General features: G+C 43.0%; 1 pseudogene; it reads right to left on the bottom strand.

The window, feature by feature from the left end:
- Positions 1–10536: 10536 nt before the first annotated feature.
- On the bottom strand, positions 10537–11654 carry LOC102847306 (annotated as a pseudogene).
- Between the last annotated feature and the right edge of the window lie 13190 nt (positions 11655–24844).

Genomic DNA, 24844 nt, shown 5'->3' with positions numbered 1-24844 from the left:
TCATAGACAATAAGATTGGCTCAGGATAGAGCAGGGTATAGGGCTCTTGTACGTACATAGGGTTGCTATGAGTTGCAAGTGACTTGATGGCACATAACAACAAGAAGAACATAAGTCACAAGCAACATGAGGACACATAACAACAACACTGCATGACTGATATGAATTGAATCATTGACATTAAAGGCAATATTGATAAAATGAGGAACCTAGGTATGGGAAACATTTTAGGTGGGGAGGCAAATAAAAATTTTATTGAGAATATTGGAATACCTAATACATTAGACAGCCTGGAAGCAGGAGGGGCATCCACGTCCAAAATGGCTTGCCTCTGGAAACTATGTACAAACAGTGCTCAGGCCTTTCATTCATAGGGTCGCTATGAGTCATCTATGACTCGACGGCACCTAACAACAACAACACCACATTAGACACGTAGTGCATTAGGATATAGATGGAGGTGTTTAAGGCCCAGAAAGGCATTTGAGAGTGAGCACGTACACTTGCTATTTTAAAGCTTGGGACAATGACATTGCCTAGAGCTGGCATGGCCAGCACACTATATCTGTGAGCCAAACCTAGTCTGCTCTTGGTGTGGACTTTGACCTGAGAATGATTGGCTGTTACATTTTTTTTTTAATATCTGAAAAAATAAAATAAAAAGATAATACTTTATGGCATATAGGTGTTATGTGAAATTTTAATTTCAGTGTCCATAAGTAAATTTTTGTAGTTACATTGCCATGTTTATTTGTTACATGTTTTCTATAACTGCTTTCATGCTACAATAGTGGAGTAATTGCAATCAAGAATGCAATGGCCAGCAAAGGTAAAAATGGCAACCATTACATTAATAACTTGAAAAATGCTGGCCTAAGGAGTGAGTGAGAAATAAGGAGGAGCAGGGCCTGGGCCTGGGGAGGAGCCTTGGGTCAGTGACTTCACTGTGAGACCAGGAGGCCCCTTGTGAGAGCAATGGAGCTCAAAGATCCAGAGCGCCAGGAGTGATTGGCCCCTACCCAAGACCCACTTAGCATCTTACACATGGCTAAACCAGAGTGGAAATCCCGAGCACCTCCACACTTAGACAGAGCCAGGTGAAACAGCAGCATTCAGCCTTTCCTTTTACTTGCAAACATTAGTTTCACGTGGATCAACCTGTAATTCAGTTCTGAAGGTTCATTGAAAGGACATAATTAGTGACTAATCTTGGGAAAAGAAAAAGGGAGAAACCCTCTAAAATTGGTTTTAACAGCACTCATCTGTCAGTTTGTCATGCTTTGGTGGCTATGTGTTGCTGTGATGCTGGACGCTACACCACCAGTATTTTAAAGAGGAGCAGGGTCACCCATGGTGGCCAAGTTTTAGCACAGCTTCCCAACTCAGACACTAGAAAGAAAGGCCAGGTGATAGCTGCTTCTGAAAATCAGGCTCATGGAAAAAACAAAACATTGTCTAACTTACTTGTTTAACATGCTACCAGGAGGAATCAATCCCTAGAGGAGGGCACAGTATTTGGGCCAGTGTTAAGAATACAAAAATTCTCACCACTGGGCTCATAGGCAACATCATAATAGATGGAGATAAGATTGAAACTGTCAACAACTTCATCTCACTTGTATCTGCAATCAGCACCCTTGGAACCAGTAGTCATATTAGGAGACATATTACACTGGGAATGTCTGTGATCTCTCCAAACTATTGAGGAGCAATGGTGCCAGTTTGAGGACTAAGGTGCTCCTGATTTAGTCCATGGTCTTTTCAATCACTTCCCATGAATCTGAATTCTGGACAATGAAGAAGGATGATGAAAGAATTTATACTTTTGAACTGTGGTGTTAGAGAAGTGTTCTGAATATCCATGGACTGCCAAGAAAACCAAACTGATATGTTTTGGAGAAGGAGAAGCCAGCATGCTGCTTAGAGGCAAAGATGACAAAAATTCATTTCACATACTTTAAGCATATTACCAGGAGAGGCTATTCCTTTGAGAGGGACATCATGCTTCAAAAGGTGGTGGAACAGCAAAAGACCCAACCAGGTGTTTTGACACAGCAACTACAGCAATGGGGTTGGGTGTATCAGAGATTGTGAAGATGGCATAGGACAGGACAGGGTTCAGATTTGTTGTTTGTAGGATTGCTATGAGTCATACTTGACTCACTGGCATCTAACAACAAGAGGGCAATGAGGCTGAGGGAGTTTTCGTGTATGAGACTGAGATGTATAAAGAGCCAGAAAGGTGCTTGCAGAGAAAGAAATCCTGGGCCCAGAGTCTGGAAAGCTGCTGTCCGTGAGATTGTGACCTTCAGGATGTCATATTATTCCTTTTTCTCCACCTTTGACCCTAAAAGAACATTCCATTATCTCTTGGGGGAGAAGAGATATGCTAGTTTATATTCAGATATGTGGCTATGAATTCATGATAACTCATTCACACAACCCACAACAGCTTATTTAGATGCAAGCAACTAGACTGGGGTAGGTAAGTAAATGTGTAATTTATTCTTTATGTTCCATGGAGGGGTGGAAAAGTGGGGTTAAAATGTTCTTTCCATCTGGTAATGTGACTTTGGACACTCACTCATCTCCTATTCCTTTCCTATAAAATGGGGATAAAAACCCCAGTGTAACCATTGTGTGTGTGTGTGTGTGTGTGTGTGTGTGTGTGTGATGCACTCAATGTTCTCAGCTTGTAACCAAAAGTTTGGAGGTTCAGATTTCTCCAGAGGCACCTCAGAAGAAAGGTCTGCTGATTGCCTTCCGAAAAAGTTGTTGTTGTTGTGTGCCATTGAGTCGCTTGCGACTCATAGTGACCTTATGTACAAGAGCCCTAAATCCTGTTCTATCCTGTGCTAACTTCACTGTCTCCAACACACCTACTCCCACCACCCCAATCACTGAATCAACCCATCTCATGAGGTTCTTCCTCTCCTGCGCCGTCCCGCCACTCTCCCAAACATGATGTCCCTCTCCAAGGACCAGTCCCTCCTTGCAACATGCCCCAAATATGTCAGATGAAGCGTCAGAATCCTTGATTCCAAGGAGCACTCTAGCTTCACCCTGTCCAGGACAAACCTATTTGTTCTCCTAGCAATCCATGGTACATTCAACACTTCTCCAGAACCATAGCTCAAAGGCATCAATTCTCGATCATCCCTAGTCACTGTCCAACTCTCCAATGCATAGCAAGTAATTGCAAAGACTATAGCCTGGATGAGGCACACCTTAGTCTCCAGACTGACATCGTTGCTCTTCAGTACTCTTGAGAGGTCCTCACAGCTGACCTTCCTAATGCAATTCATCTCCTGATTTCCTGGCTGCTGTTACCAAGAGTGTTGACTATGGAGCTAAGTAAACTAAAACTGTTAAGTTTCTCAATCTCTTCACCATGCATACTGATGCTGCTAATTGGCCTAATGGTGAGAATCTTTGTTTTCTTGATGTTGAGTTTCAATCTGTATTGAAGGCTGCAATCCCTGACCTTCTGCAGCAAGCACTTCAGGTCCTCCTCAGTTTTAGCAAGCAGGGCTGTGTCATTGGCATAATGAAGGTTGTTGATAGTAGCCACTGAAAATTCTTTAGAGCTTAGTTCTCCTCTGCTACACATGGGATCACTATGAGTGAGGGTCAATTTAAGGACAACTGTATACCCAGCACGGAGGATTAAATAAGATTGCATACCTGGCCATCAATTTATGTGGCAGTATTTTTAGCTCTGGGGCAGAATAGAATGTTCTTGCCCTTTCTGATCAACAGCTGCCTCGAGTGAATAAATACAAACCTCTTGCTTTCTCTGGTGGTGGTCTTTTGAGGAATACCATCCACAGTGGAAGTGTAGGCCTGGCTCAGACCCCCTTTTGAGGAGGGCGCCTGCTTCAGGAAGAGACTGAAGCGACAGGGAGACAGTGTTCAAGGAGAAGTGTCTTCTCTAGCTGGAGACGTTGCTGGAGTACATTGCATTTTTTGGCTTTAGTTCTTTATAAACTATTATGGGAAATGATGTTTTTAAAAACAAAGTTGTCCCCAGACCAGTGGGACTGGGTCATTCCATGCGAACAGCCCCTGTCAGCTGAGGGAAGGCCCAAAATATGCAGAAACATGAGCAATACCAACTTGGCACATGAGGCTGCATAATTTGCACCTCCTGCTTGCTGTGGTGTTCTGGGGAGACCCTGGCTGGCTGTTGACAGTCAGCCTCCAGGCCTGGCTCTTGGCCTTTTCTCGACCTGTGGGGTCTGTGCCGGGCCCAAGATTCCAAAGGCAAAGGATGCACTGCCAGTGCTCGCTCTAATCCAAGAATAGTGTGTAACTTCTTTTCATGTAAACCCTGCTCCTTTCTCAGAAGCTGTGCTGTAGGCCTGGCACAGATTCCATGTAGTATTTTATATCTGGAGATAGAAATCTAGGGGTGGGATAGGTGAGCGTACTGTTTCCCCCCTTTTTGTCTCTAGCAGTCTTCTCTTGCCAACATTTTCTGCAGCCAACGAAAAAGTGATCGTTCCCTTTTTTGGCTCCATGGTCCAGAACTGAACTGCCGGCTAAGAAGTTGTCTGCTCATCTCAATTTTCAAGGTTGACATTTGGCACTGTATTCTAGGAGAGGGAAAGAGAGGAAAGGAGGTGGAGAGGAACTTTGGGGGATTAATATATCTTCCCTTCTCTCTCCTCTCCTCAGCTTTCTGCTCTAGGCTGGCTGGAAGAAAAATACAGTTTGGCTGATGAGACCCTGGGTGGAAGGGAGTGGGTGGAGAGGTGCTCAAGGGGAAGACTTTCCTCTGGGAGCTGGGGCTGCCTGGCTGGCTCCTTCCTCTCCTTCCCTATCTTGCCCACCTCAAATACACACACAACCGTGCACACATGCATTCATATACAACCATTCACACAAACTCACATATCCACTTAACAAACACACTCACATGTATTCTTACACATACACACACTCATACAAACTTTCTCTTACACACACACATACACACACACACACACACACACACACCCCTCCCACTGCAGGATTGTGTAGGAAATACTGAAGGATTAATATTCTCAAAGAATGGGACAGCTAGTATAAGCACTCCTTAAATTCTCTCATTTAACCACCAGTTACTCGTCTGGCATATGTAGTTAATCTTGCTGGACTCTCATTGTCCTTTGGTGCTTGGAGTCTGGAGTCAAGATCTAGAGTGTCAAGTAAGTTGTTGGTTGACTTATGCCACACTCTTCAAAACTATGTTGCAGTCATCACCCATGGTATTATGAACTTGATTGGGAGTAGAGTCTCTGAAGATAGAATTCGTTAACAGGAGGTCCTACTCCACTGTGACGAATGTCCTTATAAAAATAACATGTAAACAAACATGCACATACAAAGGGAAGAAGGCTGTGTGATGACACAGGCAGCCACTAGCCAAAGAGTACCAACCATTGTTGAAAGGTATCAGAACCAGAAGAGGCAAGTGAAGGCTCCTCCCTCGGAGTCTTCAGAGAAAGCAAGGTTCTGTTGACTCTTTAATTTTGGACTTCTGGCTCTGGAATTGTGAGAAAATGAACGTCTGTTGTTTGAAGCCACCCAGTTAGTGCTAATTTGTTATGACAGGCACAGGACACTGAGAGACAAACTGGGGCTAAGCAAGATGCTGGTATTTTGAGAAAGTTAGTTTGGAATCACGAGAAATATGCAAAGATAACTGGAAGAGATTTGTTCTTAACTCATAGCTATGGAGTTAGAACAACTCACAGCTTAACTTCCAGCAGGTTTTAAGAAACTATAAATTGCATAAGAGATTGCACATCTTTCCCCCTCAAAGCTGTTGGTGGATTTGAATTATTAGAGAGGTGTTTCCTTCGAGTTGGCAGTAAAACTCCCTACAGACCACCCCCACCCACACCCCAGGACACTCTTGGTACCAGCGGCCAGAAAACCAAGAGATGAATTGCATTGGGAAAGTCAGCTGTGAGGACCTCTCCAAAGTACTGAAGAGCAATGATGTCAGGCTGGAAAGTAAGTGGTGCCTGATCCAGGTTATAGTCTTCACAATTGTGTGCTATGCATCAGAGAGCTGGGCAATGACTAGGGATGATAGAAAGAGAATTGATGCCTTTGAGCTGTGGTGCTGGAGAAGAGTGTTGAATATACTGTGGACTGCAAGGAGAACAAGCAGGGATTCTGAGGCTTCATCTGACATACTTTGGGCATGTTACAAGGTGGGACTGGTCCTTGGAGAGGGACATCATGTTTGGGAGAGTGGAGGGACAGTGCAGGAGAGAAAGACCCTTTATGAGATGCATTGATTCAGTGATTGGGGTGGCAGGAGTAGGTGTGTTGGAGACAGTGAATTTGGCACAAGATAGAGCAGGATTTAGGGCTCTTGTACATAGGGTCGCTGTGAGTCACAAGTGACTCGATGGCACAAAACAACAGCAACAATGATATACAACTTGACAACTGTTCAAAGTGTCATGGCCACCAAAGCATTGTCATAGTTGTTGGCCATTTGGGCCTCTCAGCAAAAAATTTTGAAAGGCAGGCCAGAAAAGAGTTCATACTCCCAGAATCCAAAAGAAGAAATAAATAACTTGTACAAGAATCATGCCCTTAGCTGAATGAGAATGTGGCTCCTTAGATTTGCACTTGGAATTCCCAGGAGGGTCAGCTGGGTGCACAGAGGTCTGCCCCCATGCATGCTCATTTCTGGAGGATATTCTTGTAGGTCAGGAGGGCTCTGGCTTTCTGGCCCCACGTACCACAGCAGAGCCAGGCTCCACCATGCTCAGTACCAAGCCAACAAACTTCTGCCAGTATCTTGTACTCTTTTCTCAGATGGGCCTTGTAGGAGAGGTGAGACTGGGCAGGCAGAAACATGGAGGGGTAGTAGTGAAGACATTTGGATAGCTCCATGCTGTTCCTGAGAGACCTCTAAATTCATTATCATGTCTGCTCTTTTATGAGTATCCTTGTAGAACTGATCAGAAAGTGTCATTCCCATCTTTTTTTGTTGCCACGGAATAAGAACTGACTTATAGCTGATCCACCAGTGGATTTTCAGAGACTGTAAATCACGTGGAAGCTTACCCATCTTTCTCCCAGAGCAGCTGGTGGATTAGAATCTCCTATCTTTAAGTTGACAGCGCAACTCCTTACCCACTAGACCACAAGAGCTCCCATTATAGAGCTGGAGAAAAGAACCCTCACTGACCTACCTAAGATCTCACACTTGGCCAACTGTGGCGTGAAACTGAACACTATAAATCCAGGGGCAATTGAGTAGCCTCTCACTCATGAGGACTTATGTGGTACAACTGCGTGCACTCCATAGAGTTTTCAGTGTCTGATATTTTAAAACACAGATTACCAGGCTTTTCTTCTGAGGCACCTCTGACCTTTTATTTAATAGCTGAATACATAAACTTTTTGCACCATACAGGGATTCTGAGACTGAGCACAGTGCTTCTGAATTTACGTTTGAATCTCATTTCCTAGCCTGAAGAGGACTCCAGGTAGAGGAGGTAAAAGAGCTTCTTGAAGAGGACGAATCTGAGAGCCTTGCAGAATAAATACCTGTGGACTTGACTGGAGTTGCAAAGGGATTAAGTAGGGCCTGGAATGGGGCTTAGAACTTACATTTAATGAAGGTGGAGAGAGTGTCTAATTTGACCTTAGTCTTTAAACTGAATGCCTCTGCCATCTCTATGAATTTTGATAAATGTCGATAGTTGTAGAGGGGCTTCAGATCTTTTGTTCATAGGTTTGGTATGAGTCATGCTCGACTCGAAGGCAATCAACAATGACAACACAACAACTTTAAACTGATATTCTTTTGATTTAGCATTTTGGAGTGGTCCTTTATAGCATATTTTTCCAATCCAGCACTTCTTTTGATTTCTTGACTGCTGGTGCCCAGGATATTGATTGTTAATCTAGTCTCCAAGACTGCACAGATTCTTTTATTCAACAAGCTCATTGTTCTTGCCAAAATTTAACATAAAGTCATTTTACACAATCACTTTTCTCCCCATAGGCTGAGGTAGTATGTGTAGAAGCTAGAGTTCCAAGTCCTCTGGATGGGCCAGGTCTGCCCACAAGCGAGTGAGTTCCCTATGGGGAGGGAAGAAGGAGGCAGGCTTTGGGTAGTCTTTGATGTTAGAATCTCCTCAGGAACTGAGAGCATGAGGTTCCATCCAGGTCCAGGCCTCCAGGTGCCTGAGACCCTGGGGAGATGGAAAGCATTGCAAAGCACTGAGCCCTATAAGGCCCGAGTGATTACAACAATCCTCAACAATATTTTACTCAAATATTATTTTAATGATATTGTTTAATAATCTCTGCACTTACTGAAGAAAATAAAAGTCTTCAATATGGATTCACCTCAACATCAAGAAAATAAAAATCTGTACCACTGGAACAATAAGCAACATCATGATAGAGAAAAGATTGAAGTTGTCAATGATTTCATTTTTATTGGCTCCATAATCAACATCCATGATAGTAGCTGTCAAGAAACCAAAAGATGTGTTACACTGGAGAAATATACTGTCAAAGATCTCTTTAAAGTGGTAAGGAGCACGTGTGTTAGTTTGAAGACTTGGTGTGTACCTTTAAGGCAGAATCAACCCATAGCTTACTGTCCAGCAGGTTTTCAGAGGCAGTAAAGGGCATCAAAGGAGATTGCCCATCTTTCTCCCTCAGAGCAGTTGGTGGATTCAAACTGTGTGGGGTTTTTTTGGGTTGGCAGCACAACTCCTTACCACTCAGCCACCAGACCTTCTTAGTGTAAAGATGGAACTTTGCCAACACATCATTTCAATTGCTTCATATGCATATGAAAGTTGAACAAGAACTACGGCAAACTGAAGAATTGAGGCCTTTGAATTGTGGTGTTTGTGAAAAGTATTGAATATATGATGTTGTTTTCTTGTTGTTCTGTACCAATTCTCTTAATCATATGGTGCTTTTGAAAATATTTCAGTATTGACCATTTCTTTTTGATAGAGTTATTCTGTGTATTTCCTCCACCTTTTTCTTTTAAATAAAATTTTATTTTATATTGGTTTACTTACAAGCTTGTATACATTGCTTTTCACACTGCATCTTTCCCATTTATTTTACCCACCCTTTCCTCCACCTATCAAATTGTGCAATCCTATGATTAACCACCACCTTATCCCCACATCCCGACCCATCCTCACCCCTCTGCCCCGACGCTTTCCCCCCTAGGATCCTCATACACGTTCTACAATAATGGTCTTTTACAGTATTTATCCTTGTGGGACTGAGTTAGTTCACTTAGCATAATGCTCTCCAGTGCCTCCCAAGTTAGGTAGTGATTCACAGAATCATTGCTCCTGTGTGCTGCATAATATTCCAACGTGTGAATGCACCATAATTTCTCAATCCATTTCATTGTGGTTGGACAGTGGGGCTGTTTCTATGCTCTTATGGTGGTAAATAATGCTGCTATGAACATTGGTGTACAAGTCTCCATTTGTGCCTCAGTTCTCATTTTCTTGGAGTATATTGCAAGCAGTGGAATAGATGTTGTTAAGTGCTGTTGAGTCAAGTATGACTCATAGCGACCCTATGAACAAAAGGTCTGAACCCGGTATGTCCTGCACCATCCGCATACTTCCTGACACCCAAGAGCCCATTGCAGCAGTCACCATATCAGTCCACCTGGTTAAGGGTCTTCCTCTCCTTCACCGACCCTCCACCCTTCCCAACATCATGTCTTTCTCTAAGAGAGACATGTCTCTCCTAACAACATGTCCAAAGTATGTGAGGGAAGCCTTACCATACTTGTCTCCAAAGACCACTCTGGCTGCACCCTCTCCAAGAAATATCTGTTCGTTCACTTGGCCATCCATGGGATATTCAGTGCTCTTCTCCAACACCACAGCTCCAAGGTGTCAATTCTTTTTCAGTCATCCTTACTCATGATCCAGGTTTCAGATGCATAACTAGTCATAGGAAAGACTATAGCCTGAATCAAATGCACGTTAGTTCTCAAACTGACATCACTACTCCTTAGTAATTTGGAAAGGTCCCTAATAGTGTGTTGTGGTGGGTTTTGTTTTTTTTTTTAATTTCAGGAAGAAAATAACAAGGGCTTTCTTTCTTTCTTTTTGCTTACACAGATACTCCTGCTTGTGGTGTAAGTGAAACCAGTGTGTATAGATCTCAAGAGTAAACATTACATTATGGGCTTCAGGGTGCATACCACAACAGGAGTGAAGTGGCAGGAAGGGAGGAGGGGATAATTCCCTCTTCTCACAGTAATAAACTAGAAAAGAAAACACAAGTTAAACGAGCTTAATTAATGCTAGGAATTCCCAGAAGGAAAAGGCAAGCAGCCCTACAGTCCCTGGGCAGTTAGCTTTCCGCCAGGCTAAGGCACACGCCTGTCCCCACCTCTCTCCAGCTTGGTGGAGTTCTACCAGTCAAGCCCAGGAACAGGGCCGCCATCAGGTCCTGCTCTGGAGTCCGCTGAGATAAGAAGCAGCCTAGTCCTGCAAGCCCAGCTCACCCAGCTGGGGAGGCACCCTAAGTGCAGCGGTGCCTCATGTGGAAGTTGACAACGTACTTGGCATTTGTCCTCCGCACAGAAATGGTAAATGGCTCAAAAGGGTGGAAAGTGAAGTGAGGGCTATGAGGTGTCGCACGGTGTGGGCCCAGCAAGCCGGCCTGGACCTCAAACTTGAGCAGCCCGGAGTCCCGGGCACAGATCCTGATGACTGATCTCCACAGGTCTTGGGCAGCTCCATGACTGCCACCCACTTGTCATCGTAGCTGCAGAGAGACAAATCAAGGTAGGGGCTTCCACTGTAGGACCGGACACTGGTGAGAAGCTGCCTCAGGAGCTGGTGGAAAGCTTCCTTAGCACTGAATAGTGTCTTTGAACCTGCCCTGGATTTGCCTTGCACAATTGTTGCTGGAACCTGAGCAAGGAAACTGGACTTCACTGTGCAGAAGAGCATTTCGGAAGAGGTCACATAAGTTCTCAAAGACCTCCAAGAGCTCATCTGAGCTCCAAGAGCTCATTTTCAAATATGGCGATCACCTCTGTTGTTATCATATTGTACAGGACAAAGATAGACTCCTGTGATTGATCTGTGACCCGCGGCATTACTACATCCTTGCTAGTATACTTGATAAACAGGTGGTTTTCGTCCCAAAGCTGCATTTTCCACATGCGCAGCGGCCGCAGCTGGTCAAAGGCCTGGAAGAAGCGCCTCTTGCCCATGGCGCTACCATCCTGCTCTGCCCAGCGCTATAAGTACACCAGCAGCCGGTGTTTGAGCGAGTTGATGAAGGATCTCTGGGCTGTCCCAGTGAGCAGTTCATCCTCGTAGCAGAAACCGCCACACATCGCCAAACGTGCCCTGGGACGTCATCTGGAAGCCGTGGGTCTGCTGCTGCACCGACAAGATGGCCCAGGTGTTCCCGTACAAGTACAGCCCTTGGTTGTGCGACAGGACCACCTCATCACACTTGAACGTGGAATATTCCCCTGGGGCGTCTACAGGTTGGATTCTTCAAGGTTTAATAGTGGATGCATGACAATCCATTATTTCATCTCTGTCCAGCCCAACTCAAAGGGCCGGGGCCAGGCAGCCCTCAGTCTGCTCGGTGCTCACCTCCTCCCGCCTCACCCCGGCCATGCCGCTGGGCGCCTAAAAGATTTTCCCAGTGCAATGCGTCTCCGTATTTCCTGACTGCTCGTTCGAAGGCTGTTAATTGTGGGTCCACGCAAGATGAAGCTGTTGACAGCTTCAGCCACCTTTCCATCCATCATGACACTTGACTATTGGTCCAGTGGTAAGAATCTTTTGTTTTCTTGATTTTGAGACTCAATTCACACTGAAGGCTGTAGGCCTTGATCTTCTGCAACAAGTGCTTCAAGTCCTCTCCACTTTCAGCAAGCAAGGTTGTGCCATCTGCATAATGCAGGTTATTGATGATTCTCCCTCCAATCCTGACACCACTTTCCTCTTCATAGAGTCCAGATTCTTGTATAATTTGCTCAGCATATAGATTGAACAGGTATGGAGATAGAATACAACCCTGATGTACTCACTTCCTAATTCCAAACCATGCAGTGCTCCACTGCTCTGTTCACACAACAGCCTCCTGATCCAAGTATAGGTTCTGCATTAGCACAATCAAGTGCTGTGGGATTCCCATTCTTCTCAATGTCAGCCACAACTTGTCATGATCCACACAGTCAAAATCCTTTGCCTAGACAATATAGTACAAATAGACATTCTTCTGGTATTCCTTACTTTCAGCCAGGATCCATCTGACATCAGCAATGATATTCCTGGTGCCATGGCCTCTTCTAAATCCCACTTGAACTTCTGGCAGTTCCTTATCTATGTACTGTTCCAGCTGTTTTTGAATGATCTTCAGCAGTATTTGCTTGCATGTGATATAAGTGATATTGTTCGATAATTTCCATATCCAATTGGAACACCCTTCTTGGGAATGAGAACTAATACAGACCTCTTTCAATCCATTGCCCAGACAGTCATCCTCCAAATTTCCTGGCATAGAATGGTGAGTGCATCCAAGGCTTTATCTGTTAATTTAAACATGTCAATTGGCTTCCTAGGGCCTTAATTTTTTTGCCAGTGCCTTCAATGCAGCTTCCACATCCTCCTTTATTACCACTGGCTCCTGTTCAAATGGTACTTCCTGAAATTTCTCAGTGTCAATCATTTATTTCTGGTACTGACACTCTGTATTCCCTCCATCTTCTTTTGATGCTTTCCAGGTCATTCAATATATTGCTCATAGCATCTTCCAACATTGTGATGCAAGCCTTAAATTTATTTTTCAGTTCTTTCAGTTTGAGAAATGCAGAGTGAGTTCTTCCCTTTTTATTCTCCAGCTCTCTCCACATTCCGTTATAATACTTTGCTTTGTCCTCCCAAGCTGCCCTTTGAAATTGTCTGTTCAGCTCTTTCAGTTTGACATATTCTCCTTTGGTTTTGGCTTCTCGATGCTCCAGTGCAATCTTCAGAGTCTTTACTGACATCCATTTTGACTTTTTCTTTCTTCTCTACTTTTGTAATGACCTTTTGCTTGATATCCTTGATATCATCCCACAACTCATCTGGTCTTCTATCACTGGTGTTAAATGCCCTTATGTTCAGCTTTTTGAGGAAATTCCAAACAGTCTTCCAGAGTGGTTGTACCATTTTATAATCCCACCAACAATGTGTAAGAGTTCTTATCTCGCCACATGCTCTCTAGCATGTATTACTTGCTGTGCTGTTAAACTTTGCCACTGCTACTGGGGTGAGGTTGTTGCATGAATGGAGTAGGAAAGTGCTGCATGGCTTGGAATTGGGAAGAGATTGCACCAGCATTGTATTCTCTCTCCATACCTATTCAATCTGTATACTGAGCAAATTATTCAAGAAGCTGGTCTCTATGAAGAGGAGTGTTGCATCAGGATTGGAGGGAGACTCATCAATAACCTCAGTTATGCAGACGACACAACCTTGCTTGCTGAAAGTGAGGATGGCTTGAAGCACTTGTTGCAGATGATCAAGAAATGCAGCCTTTGGTATGGATTGTATCTAAATGTCAGGAAAACAAAGATTCTTACCACTGAACCTATAGACAACATCATGATGGATGGAGAGGAAATTGAAAGTGTCAACTGTTTCCGGGAGTCCAGAATGAAGGCTGCATAGTGGAGTGGACTTAGGGAGAAGGATTGTATAACAATGATAGAATTTTTCTTTTACTTTTCAAAGAGAAGTGTGAGTTGTGGGGGAGGTGTGGGCAGGGAGAAAAGTGCAACAATGAATTAATGGAAATCCAAAGTCTCTGTAAACTTTCATTAAAATTAATAATAATAAAAAAAGATAGTGTCAATAGTTTCATCTTGCTTGGATCCACATTTAATACCCTTGGTACCAGCATTCAGAAAATAAGGAGAGACATATTGTGCTGGGAAAATATGCTGTTAGGAAGCTTTTCAAATTATTGAGGAGTAGTGATGTCTATTTGAGGACTAAGGTGGGTCTGATTCAGGCCATAGTCTTTCCAATTATAGCTATGCATTCAAGACCTGGACAGTAAATAAGGATGACAGAAAAAGAATTGACACCTTTGAGCTGTGGTATTGAAGAAGAGCACTGCACATCCTATGAAAAGCCAAGAGAATGAACAGATATGTCTTGGAAAGACACAGCCAGAGTTCTCTTTGGAGGCAGGAATTATGAGGTTTCACTTCGTATACTTTGGATATGTTGATAGGAGATGCTATTCCTTGGAGAGAGAAATGATGTTGGGAAGGGTGGAGGGTCGGCAAAGGAGAGGAAGACCTTCAACCAGGTGGATTGATACAGTGACTGCTACAATGGGCTCTTTTGTGTCAGGAAGCATGAGGATGGCAAGAGACAGGACTGGGTTCAGGTCTTTTGCTCATAGGGTCCCTATGAACCGTGTTCAACTTGATGGCACCTAAGAACAATAACAACAACTGGAGTGAGATGGTATCTCATTGTGATTTTGATTTGGCTCTCTCTTATTGCCAGTGATTTTGAGCATTTCTCCATGTGTCTGTCTGCCATCTGAATATTTTCCTCTGTGAAATTCTTTCCATGTATTTTGCCCATTTTCTAATTGTGTGATCAGTCTTTTTCTTGTGCCTCCACCTTCTTTTATTGCTTCTTAGGTCATTCAAAATTTTGCCCAAAGCACCTCTCAGTATTGCAACATGAGGCTTGAATTTGTTTTTCAGTTCTTTCAGCTTGAGAAATGCCAAGCTAATTCTTCCCTTTGTATTCTCCAATTCCAGCTCTCTGCACATTCTGTCATAATACTTTGCTTTGCCTTTTTGAGCTGCCTTTAGAAATCTCATGTTCATCTCTTTTATTTCAGCATCTCTTCCTTTTGTCTTGGATTTCTGATCCTCTACTGCAATTTTCAGTCTCTTCTGACACTCATTTTGGGTTTTTTTTTCTTTTTTCTGTCTCCTCTATCTTTTGCCCTTTTCGTGGATTGATCATTGGCGTTCAGTTCTTTAAATCTATTCTTAAGAAGATTTTTACATTCAAGTGGGATAGACTCAAGATCTTATTTTGGTTCCTATTGACTTGTTTTCATTTTCTTTTTATTCAGCCTCCATTTTAACATGCACATGAGGAATTAATGGTTTTCTCCACCCTCAACCTGATGGATTGACACAGTGACTGCAGCAATGGACTCAACTATGTCAGAGATTGTGAGAATGTCACAGGATAGGATGAGGTTAAGATCTGTTGTTCATAGAGTCACTACGGGTCATACTTTACTTGACAGCACCACTACCAAAAGAATAAGCAAATCTATCAGAGAAAGTGCAATGAGGTTGCTGCTTAGTAGTAAGGATCGTGAAACTTTTCTCACGTAATTTGAGCATGTTGTCAGAAGAGGTCAATCCTTGGGGAGAAAATCATGCTAGGAAAAGTAGTCATTAAAGACTAGGAGATTCTTATGAGATGGATTAACTCAGTGGCAGCAACAAGGTGTTTGAACATGGTGAAAATCATGAGGATGGCACAGGATAGGGCAAGGTTTGAGTCCTGGTCATCTTGATAGCAAATAACAACAATAACATCTTTGTGGTCCCTGTTGAGACAAACAATATCCCTACTGGAATAAATGGCTGATTTGATTGGTGTTAATTGACAGACTTAATTGCAGATTCAAGTTTTACTAGAAACACTACAGAGGAGAGAGTTGCCTCCTTAGCTCTGAAGAATCAGTCACTGAAATGTGACATTTCAGATGCATAGCAAGTAATTGAAAAGCCTATGACTTGACTCAGGTGTACCTGGGCCTTTAAACTAACATCATTGCTCCATAGAACTTTGGAGAGGTCCTTGACAGCAATTTTTCCCAATGCAATATGTCTTTTGGTCTCTTGACTCTGGTACCAAGGTGCTGACTGTGGATCCAAGCAAGATAAAATCACTGACAGCTTCAATTCTTTTCCCATCTATCATGATGTTGCCAATTGGCAAGTGGAGGGGGTTTTGTTTTCTTGATATTTATGTGTAATCCATATTGAAGGCTGCATCCCATGACCTTCTGCAGCAAGTATTTCAAGTTCTCTTCACTCTTAGCAAGCAAGATTGTGTCATCTGCATAACACAGATTGTTAATGAATCTTCCTCTCATCCTGATGGCACCTTCTTCTTCATAAATTCCAGCTTCTCAAATGTTTTGCACAGCATAAGATTGAGTAGGTATGGAGAAACAATACAGTCCTAATGCATTATCTCTTGATTTTAATCCATGCGGTGTTCCCTTCATCTGTTCGCACAACAGCTTCTTAGTCTAGGTATAGGCTTTGCAAGCATGCAATTGAGTATTCTGGGATTCTCATTCTTCTCAATGTTAGCCATATTTATTATGATCCACAAGACAAATATCTTTGTATCACCACTAAAGTACATTCTCTGCTTTCAGCCGCAGTCCATCTGATGTTGTTGATGTCCCTCTCTAAGGACTGGTCCCTCCTTGCAACATGCCCAAAGTATGTCCATCGGATAAGAGCAATAATATCCCTGGTACTGGGTAAAGTTCTGAGCCATTGTTCATAGGGTCACTGTGAGTAATAATTGACTAGATGACACATAATATCAACAACAACAATATTATGATTACAGTTAACTTTAGTATTTGAAGTATTTAAAAAGCTATTTTGTGACAACTATATTGTGGATCCCAGGCCTAACTATAAGGTCTATGTAGACAGACCTTCTAGTTTTCTCATCTGTCTCCTTCTGGTGCCATAAAACTCTTTGCTCTCACAGATCAACAACTTACACCTGTGTCCTGGAGAAGCTTTTAAAATGCTAGTGCCTTTCATGGATTAACCTAAGCTCCAAACATAAGCTTTTTACTGCAATAACCCTCCAACACTTCTTTTTTTAACAAAAGCCAGGGCTTGTTGGGTTTACCCATAAGTCTTTATAAATCTAATCTTCAGAAAAATAAATAGTAGCAGAAGGAATGAGGCGGCTAAGATAAAGTAAAACAGTTATGTTTTCCACTAGAATTTACAAGGAGATGGTTTGGGAGGGAGAGCACTGGAGGAAAATTTGGAAAGTGTTACTTGGGAAGAGGAAAGGCTAGACTCTAATGTAGAAGGGACAAGGGAGGTGATTTAGGAGCTACTTTTATTAGCAAACGGGCCAGCCAAGCAGGGTCATTGGGCCAATGGACATGAACTCAGTGGGCATTGAGGCACATACTCCCTGAGAGCTTATGGCAGCTAGTGTGTGCCCTGACTCCTGTGTGTAACCTGGCGAATGTCATCAGCCCTCATTCGAACAGGCCCTTAAACCGCAGTACTTCCATATTGCTATTAAAAAGGTGTTAATATTCATTGTGATCTCAAGGCTACAAAGCTCCAGAAACCATCAAAGAAAAATTAGATTTTGTTCAAGGGATTTTTTTTTTGCTGTGAAATGCATTTCATTGTGTTTTATGTCTTTGAAATTTAGAGATGAATGAATGACGTAGATGGTTATTCTCTAGCCATGCCAATGTTTAACAAAGACAGATACTCTGTTCTTCCACCTACCTGGATAGTGCTCAGATACTGGCTGTTAAATTGTCCCAGGGAGTGTGCACAGAAGACTCTTCTTTATTTTGTTTTGCCCAACAGACATACAGTCACAATGTATTGGTGCTGTCTTGATGGCAACTAATAGTAGAGGGCAAGGAGTAATCATACAGTGAGAATGTTGACTGAGTTTGCTTTGCCAAGAGATTTAAGAGTCTACACTTCATTATAAATGTGAAATTAAAATATTTTTTAAAAAATTCTAACAGTATGGTTGTTGTTGCGTTTTTGCTGTGGAGCAGCTGACAGATTCTGAAGCACAGATTCTTACCACTAGGCCTCTAGAACTCCCTGATAGATCTGGTGGCCTAGTGGTAAGAAGCTGCACCAAAATCCTGAAGGTGTGTTATTCTAATCCATCAGCTACTCCGTGGGAGACAGATAGGCAATCTCCTCCTGTGCAATTTGCAGCTTCTGAAAACCTGCTAGAGGTTTAACTATACGTTGGTTCCAACTCCACAGAACACAACAATAGCATGGTAGGGACCGCCACAATAAATCAGTAGTCCTCCATCTAGAAATCATTTTAGATGGCAATATAAGGCTAATTTTCGGTGGGTGTGGGGATGAGTGGGTGGGGTGAAAAGTGCAACAATGAATGAATGGAATTCCAAAATCTCTGTAGATGTTCATTGAAATGAATAATAATTAAAAAGGTAATAAAATAAAAAAAAATATGGCTAATTTTCCCTAAATAGCAGAAGGCTGGTAAAGAATTGTGCTGCCAGCCCAAAGGTACACAGTTCAAATTCATGAGCTGCTAAATAGTCTCCTCCCATGAGGGTCAGGTCAGCTATGAGATGGTTCTGATTTGAGGGTACTCAGCAGCTACCGAGGGAATTATTAATATCTGTTTCCTATTTATGAAGACATGTTGCATTGGAAAAGTTTGCTGTTAAGGATCTCTCCAAAGTGCTAAAGAGTGATGACGTCTATTTAAAACATAGTGTGTACTTGATCCAAGCCATGAGCCTTGAAATTACTTCTATGCATCTGAAAGTTTGGACAATGAATAAAGATAACCAAAGAATTGTAGTGCTGGTGAAGAATACTGAATATCCCATGGGTTGCCAAAAGAACAAACAAATCTATCCTGGAGAAAGTGAAAGTAGGTATTCCTTAGAGGCAAGCCTGGTGAAACGTAATTTCCCATCATTGTGGGAAAGGTGGAGGGTCAGAGAAAGAGGAAGACCCTCAATGGAGATGAATTAATGCTGTCCCAATGGACATAACAGAGGTTGTGAGGATGGCGCAGGATAGGACACTGTTCAGGTCCATTGCTCTTAGGGTCACTGTGAGTCACCATGGGCTCAATGGTACCTAAAAAACAACACTTATGAAGGTGTCCTGATGCTGGAGTCCATAGGGAGTTGGGTTGCTAACTCAGAGCCTGTGCTTCACTGATGGTTTGAATCCATGAGAAAGAATGATGGACAGTTTCCTTTTGTGTGATTTACAGCCTCGGAAACCAGCTGGAGGGTCAGTTATGTGTTGGGTCCAGCTCCATGGTAATGAGTTTGAGTTATTTATGAACAGTTGTTGCCAGCCTTTGCAGCAGAGGGAATTACAGAAAGATACAGGTACGGGTAGATGTTTATGAAGGGTGCCAAGGATTCCTCTTCCATCCTCATTTTCTCTTCTCCCCTTGCCACACCGAGAAGCTAAACTTCAAACCTTTGGGTCAGAGATCAGAGAAGTGTGTGTGAGAGTTGGATGTCAGAGGGAGTGAGGACCTGGGAGAGGAATGAGGAGTAAAGGTTTATGTTCTTCACGTATCATCATGAATGATAGCCTTACTCCTGTTTAAAAGGAGCTCTGGTGGTCTAGTGGTAAGGAGTTCTGCTGCTAACACAAAGGCACGTGGTTCAAATCCACCTGGTTCAAATCTACCAGTTGCTCCATGGGAGAAAGACAGGTAATCTTTTCCTGTGCAATTTACAGCCTATGAAAACCTGTTGGAGGGCAAGCTATGAGTCAATACTGACTAAATGGCACATGATAACAACATCAGCTTCTGTTTTAAATTTTTGCCCTTGGAAAGCCACAGTAGCTATTGACCATGGCCCCAGGGCTACATTTCTCAGCCTTGTCAGGCAATACAATCTCTACAACAGAAGGCTGAAATCTGCACTCTCCCAGCTTCTTCCCTGCCACTTCCTCCTGTGCATTTTTAAAACCTAGGAGCGGAATGGAAATACAAAAGTTGTAAAGTTCCATGGGTGATTTTACTGTTTTACCCACGTGAGAACTCTGACTTTGGAGACACAGTTGTCTCCAAGCCACTCAAGCCTATTGTGTTTTTATTTCTTTTTAATTATCCATTCATGCGTACTTTCTTCCCTTGTCACCTCCCCTTAAATCCCCTTGTCAGACTATTTGTCGTCATATACATGGTTTCTCCTCATTCATTCCTTTCAGAATATCCTTCATCTCATGCATTCATTATTTATCTATTCTTTTTCTACTCTCCCTCCCTCTCTCCACATATAGATCCTATTAATACAATATTGAACTTAGGCAGTAGTTGTCCTTTAGTGACTGAGATTCTTCACTCAGCATAATGTCTTCCAGACTCATCCGCATTCCACAGTGAGCCCAGGGTTGCACAGGGGAGATAGCATTGCCATGTGTGGGCTTTCTTGCCTGTGGATGAACTGCTATGAAGGCTGTCTTTCCAGGCAAGCCACAGGATTGGAGCACCTTGATGATGTGAAAGGAGTTGCTGGGTGACAGAAACAGTTACATTCTTGGCTACTTATCAGTAAGTTAGTGGTTTGAATCTTACCAGAGATGTTTTGGACAATAGGACTAGAGATCTACTTTCCAAAAGTCAAGGCCAAGACAACCCTTTAGTTCAGGTCTCCTCTGCAATCCATGTAGTTACCATATGCCAGAATTGATTCAATGGCAATGATGTTTCTTGTTCTTGCAGTTTTTTTTTTAATTTAATTTGTTTATTTTCATTTCAATGAACATCTACAGAGATTTTGGAATTCCATTCATTCATTGTTGCACCCTTCTCCCCGCACAAACCCCCCCCCCCCCCCGCTCCTCTCCTTGAAAAGCAAAAGAAAAACCTCCCTCATTGGTACGCAATCCACCCCGCACCTCCCCAAACCCCACCCCCACCCCCAAATATAATCCACTCTGCAACCCTCATTGTGGAGAGCTGGTGTTTAGGAGAGTGCTCTGGAAGAACGACTAGATAGCTGTAGAGGAGCATGGCAGCACTGGGTACCCGAGGGTCAGGAAGAAGAGACCAAAGTAGAGAAGGTCTGGAAGACAAGAGACAGACTAGAAAGAGAGAATGGAAGGAGCCAAAGACACTTCTGCTGCTGAGTCTTTGCTGTGCAGGCCAATGCCCTTGGACCTCAGGCATGCTTATTTTCAGCCTCCCCTCTTCCCTGAGCTGAGTGGGGCATACCAGCCAGTTGAGGAAGTACCTGAGAAGTAACCCTGAGCAGCCGTCAATGACTAGTACTTTTCCACTCCATCTGCTGATCTGTATTCTAGAACTCCTGGCATGCACTCATGTGGTCTATTGAAGTGCCAGGACTCTGGAGGGAATTTAAGCTTTACTGTTAACTTGAAGCCCTAGGAATCCCTAGAGTTTGACACACAATTTCCCCTGCCTGCCCATCTCTGATTCATTTGTCATCTTCAGTTCACCTCAGTCTCATGCCTACTCATCTTTAGCAAGTGCAACTGGGGATTCCCCACCAGGGCCACTGTGATCCAAGCACATCGCTTCCTAGCTTTCCTGATGCCTCCAAGAACTAGGTATTTTTTTAAAGAAGTGCTCCTCCCTTTAGCCCAGTCTTAAAACAAATGTGGTTTTAGCACAATGAGCCTGTTGTTGTTGTGTTATTATGTGCCATCGAGCCACTTGCGACTCATAGTGACCCTATGTACAAGAGCCCTAAATCCTGCTCTATCCTGTGCCAACCTCACTGTCTTCAACACACTTACTTCCACCACCCCACTCACTGAATCAATCCATCTCATTGAGTGTCTTCCTCACTTGTGTTGTCCCTCCACCCTCCCAAGCATGACATCCCCCTCAAAGGACAGGTCCCTCCTTGCAACATGCCCAAAGTATGTCAGACAAAGCTTCAGAATCCTTGCCTCCAAGGAGCAGCCTGGTTTCACCCTCTCCAGGACAAACCTGTTTGTGCTCCTAGCAGTCCATGGTATATTCAATACTCTTCTCCAGCACCACAGCTCAAAGGCATCAATTCTCTTTCTATCAACCCTAGTCACTGCCCAGCTCTCCGATGCATAGCATGCAATTACGAAGACTATAGCCTGGATAAGGTGCACCTTAGTCTCCAGCCTGACATTACTGCTCTTCAGTAATCTGTGGAGGTCCCTGACAGCTGACTTTCCCAATGCAGTTTGTCTCTTGATTTGCTGGCTACTGGTATCAAGAGTATTGACTGTGGCAATGAAAGCAAACTAAAACTGTTAACTCTCTCTATCTCTTCACCATCCACACTGATGCTGCCAATTGGCCCAGTGGTGAGAATCTTTGTTTTCTTGATATTGAGCCTCAATCCATATTGAAGGCTACAGTCCTTGACCTTCTGCAGCAAGCGCTTCAGGTCCTCCTCAGTAAGTAAGTCCTCCCATACCAGTTGCCAGTTGCTTTCTTCACCCAAGTGGAACATTTCCCTTCCCTCTTCCTGTTTCTTGCTTAGCCCTTACTCTACCACAGGCATGGGCATCTCTCACCATATGTGGCAGACCCGATCATGACCAGAACTGACTCTCAGAAAATCTTGGTCATTTTCAGACCCTCACTTGACCCTGCCTGCCCACCTTAATAACTCCACAAGCATCTTAAGGCTTGTGCTGCAAGATAAAGCCTGGCTTCCCATCCATTATCCTTACAATGACTTTTCCTTCTGGCACCAGTAAAGTGTGTAGATGTGACTTTTTTTTTAAATGTGTCATTGTTTGAATGAAAGTTTAGAGAGAAAACTGGCTTTCCATCCACCAGTTTATACATATTTTCTCCTGTGACATTGCTTGCAATGCCCACAATGCGACAGCTTTCTTTGAACCTGTACCTTGTGTTTACTATTTCCATTCTTTTGTCTCTTCTGTCACTTCCTGCCTCTGGCTTTGTCTCTGGCAAAAAGATCTTATTTGATCTCACATGACCAGTTATTCTAAGGCATGCACACCCTTCTCATGTTATTGTTCATCTGATAAACCTGCCTGCTGCTTGGCTGAAAGTTGATCCTTAAGGATGGATTCCATTTGAGGTGTGAAGGGCACCCAATGGGTCCTATCAGGCTCTAGGAAACCAGGAAGCATGGTCATTTTCATAGGTTGTTTCACATTTTTCTCCTACCCTTGAGGACCTTGTGTTGTGACCCTTTCCTGAACCATTAGTAAGGGTAGCTCAACACCATTTAGTTGGTCTAGTTTTAGGTCAAGGAGGCAGAGATCATATGCTCGATTACTTCCTTGCACTATTTGTGTCTATTTGTCTTTGATTTTCTTCGCTCATCTTTGCTTTAGATGGAGAGAGACCATTAGTTGTATTTTAGATGTCGCTCCTCTAGCTTTTTTAGACTCCATTCAGTACTCATCACAACAGGATGTAGAACATTGTCTTGGAAACTATATTGCTATAGGCACTACTTCGTTGTCAGTTGCTTTCCTCTCAGCTCTGACTTATGGCATCTTTATGTATAAAGACCCAAACATTATTTGTTCCTGGGCCATCTCCATGATTTTGGATATGTTTGAATCCATTCTTAGGAGATTGACTATCCTTCTCCAGCAGAGCAGCTGGTGGATTCGAACCACTTACCTTTGGGATTGCAGCACAGTTTCTCACAGTAGGTCACAAGAGCTCCCTCAACATCATTGAGCTCCCATACCTTTACTGACTCTATTTTATAAAAAAATGATGTAGGTATGGCCATATCTAGTAGCAAGTTGTTGTTGTTAGGTGCTGTCAAGTTGAATATGACTCATAGTGCCCTTATGAAGAACAGATCTGAACCTTGTCGTCTCTTGAGTCATCTTCATCATCTCTGACATACTTGAGCCCATTGCTATAGTTTCTGTGTCAATCTTTCTGGTTGAGAATCTTCCTCTCTTTTGTTGACCTTCCATCTTTCCTAGCACAATGTCCTTTTCCAAGGAATACCTCCTTCTAGCAAAATGACCAAAGTCTGTGAGATAAAGATTCACCATCCTTGCCTCTAAGGAGCACTTTGACTGCATCTTCTTTAAAACATATATGTTTGTTCTTTTGGCAGTTCTATACTCAGTATATGTTCAGTACTATTCTCCAACATCACAGCTCAAAGGCATCACTTTTTCTATCATGATACTGCCAATTGGCCCAGAGGTGTATCTTCTTCTCTCAGATACAAAGCAAGTGATTGAAAAGACCGTGGCCTGAATCAGGCACCCTTTAGTATTCAAACTGACATCATTACTCCTCAATAATCTGGAGAGGTCCCTGATAGCAGACTTTGCCAATACAATACGTCTTTTGATTTCTTGACTGCTCATGCCAAGGTATGATGTTGCCTATTTACTCAATAGTCCAAAATAAGAAAGGGAACATTGGTTAACCATAGTTTAAAATCAAGAAAGGTGTGTGTCAGAGTTGTATTCTTTCTCCTTACCTATTTATTAAGGCTGTATGAGGAAAGGATACAACCTAATATCACTCAAAAAGCTAGACTATATGAAGAAACATGTGACATCAGAATATGGGGAAATTCATCAGCAACCTACGGTATGCACATGATACTCCTTTGCTTGCTGAAACTGAAGAAGACCTGAAGCACTTGGGTTAAGGCCTGTAGTCTTCAATATGGATTGAAGCTCAACATCAAGAAGACAAAGATTCTCACCTCTGGGCCAATTGGCAGCATCATGATAGATGGAGAAGAGATTGAGGTTGTTAACAGTTACAGCTTGCTTGGCTCCACAATCAACACTCTTAACACCAGCAGTCAGAAAATCAAAAGACAGAGTGCTGAAAAGCAATAATGTCAATATAGAGACTAAGGTGCGCCTAATCCAGGCCATGGTCTTTGCAATTATTTATTATGCATCAGAGAGCAGGACAATGATTAAAGATGACAAAAGAAGAATCAATACCTTTTAGTTGTGGTTCTGGAGAAGAGTCTTCAACATACCATGCACTGCCAAGAAAACAAATCAGTCTGTCTTGCAGAGGGTGAAATCAAG

This window comes from Elephantulus edwardii, unplaced genomic scaffold (assembly GCF_000299155.1).
Source record: "Elephantulus edwardii isolate Elephantulus edwardi_28Jun2011 unplaced genomic scaffold, EleEdw1.0 scaffold00051, whole genome shotgun sequence".
In the NCBI taxonomy this organism is placed as follows: Eukaryota; Metazoa; Chordata; class Mammalia; order Macroscelidea; family Macroscelididae; genus Elephantulus; species Elephantulus edwardii.
The sequence above is the reverse complement of the archived record's forward strand: the minus strand, read 5'-3'. Positions and strand labels throughout refer to the sequence as shown.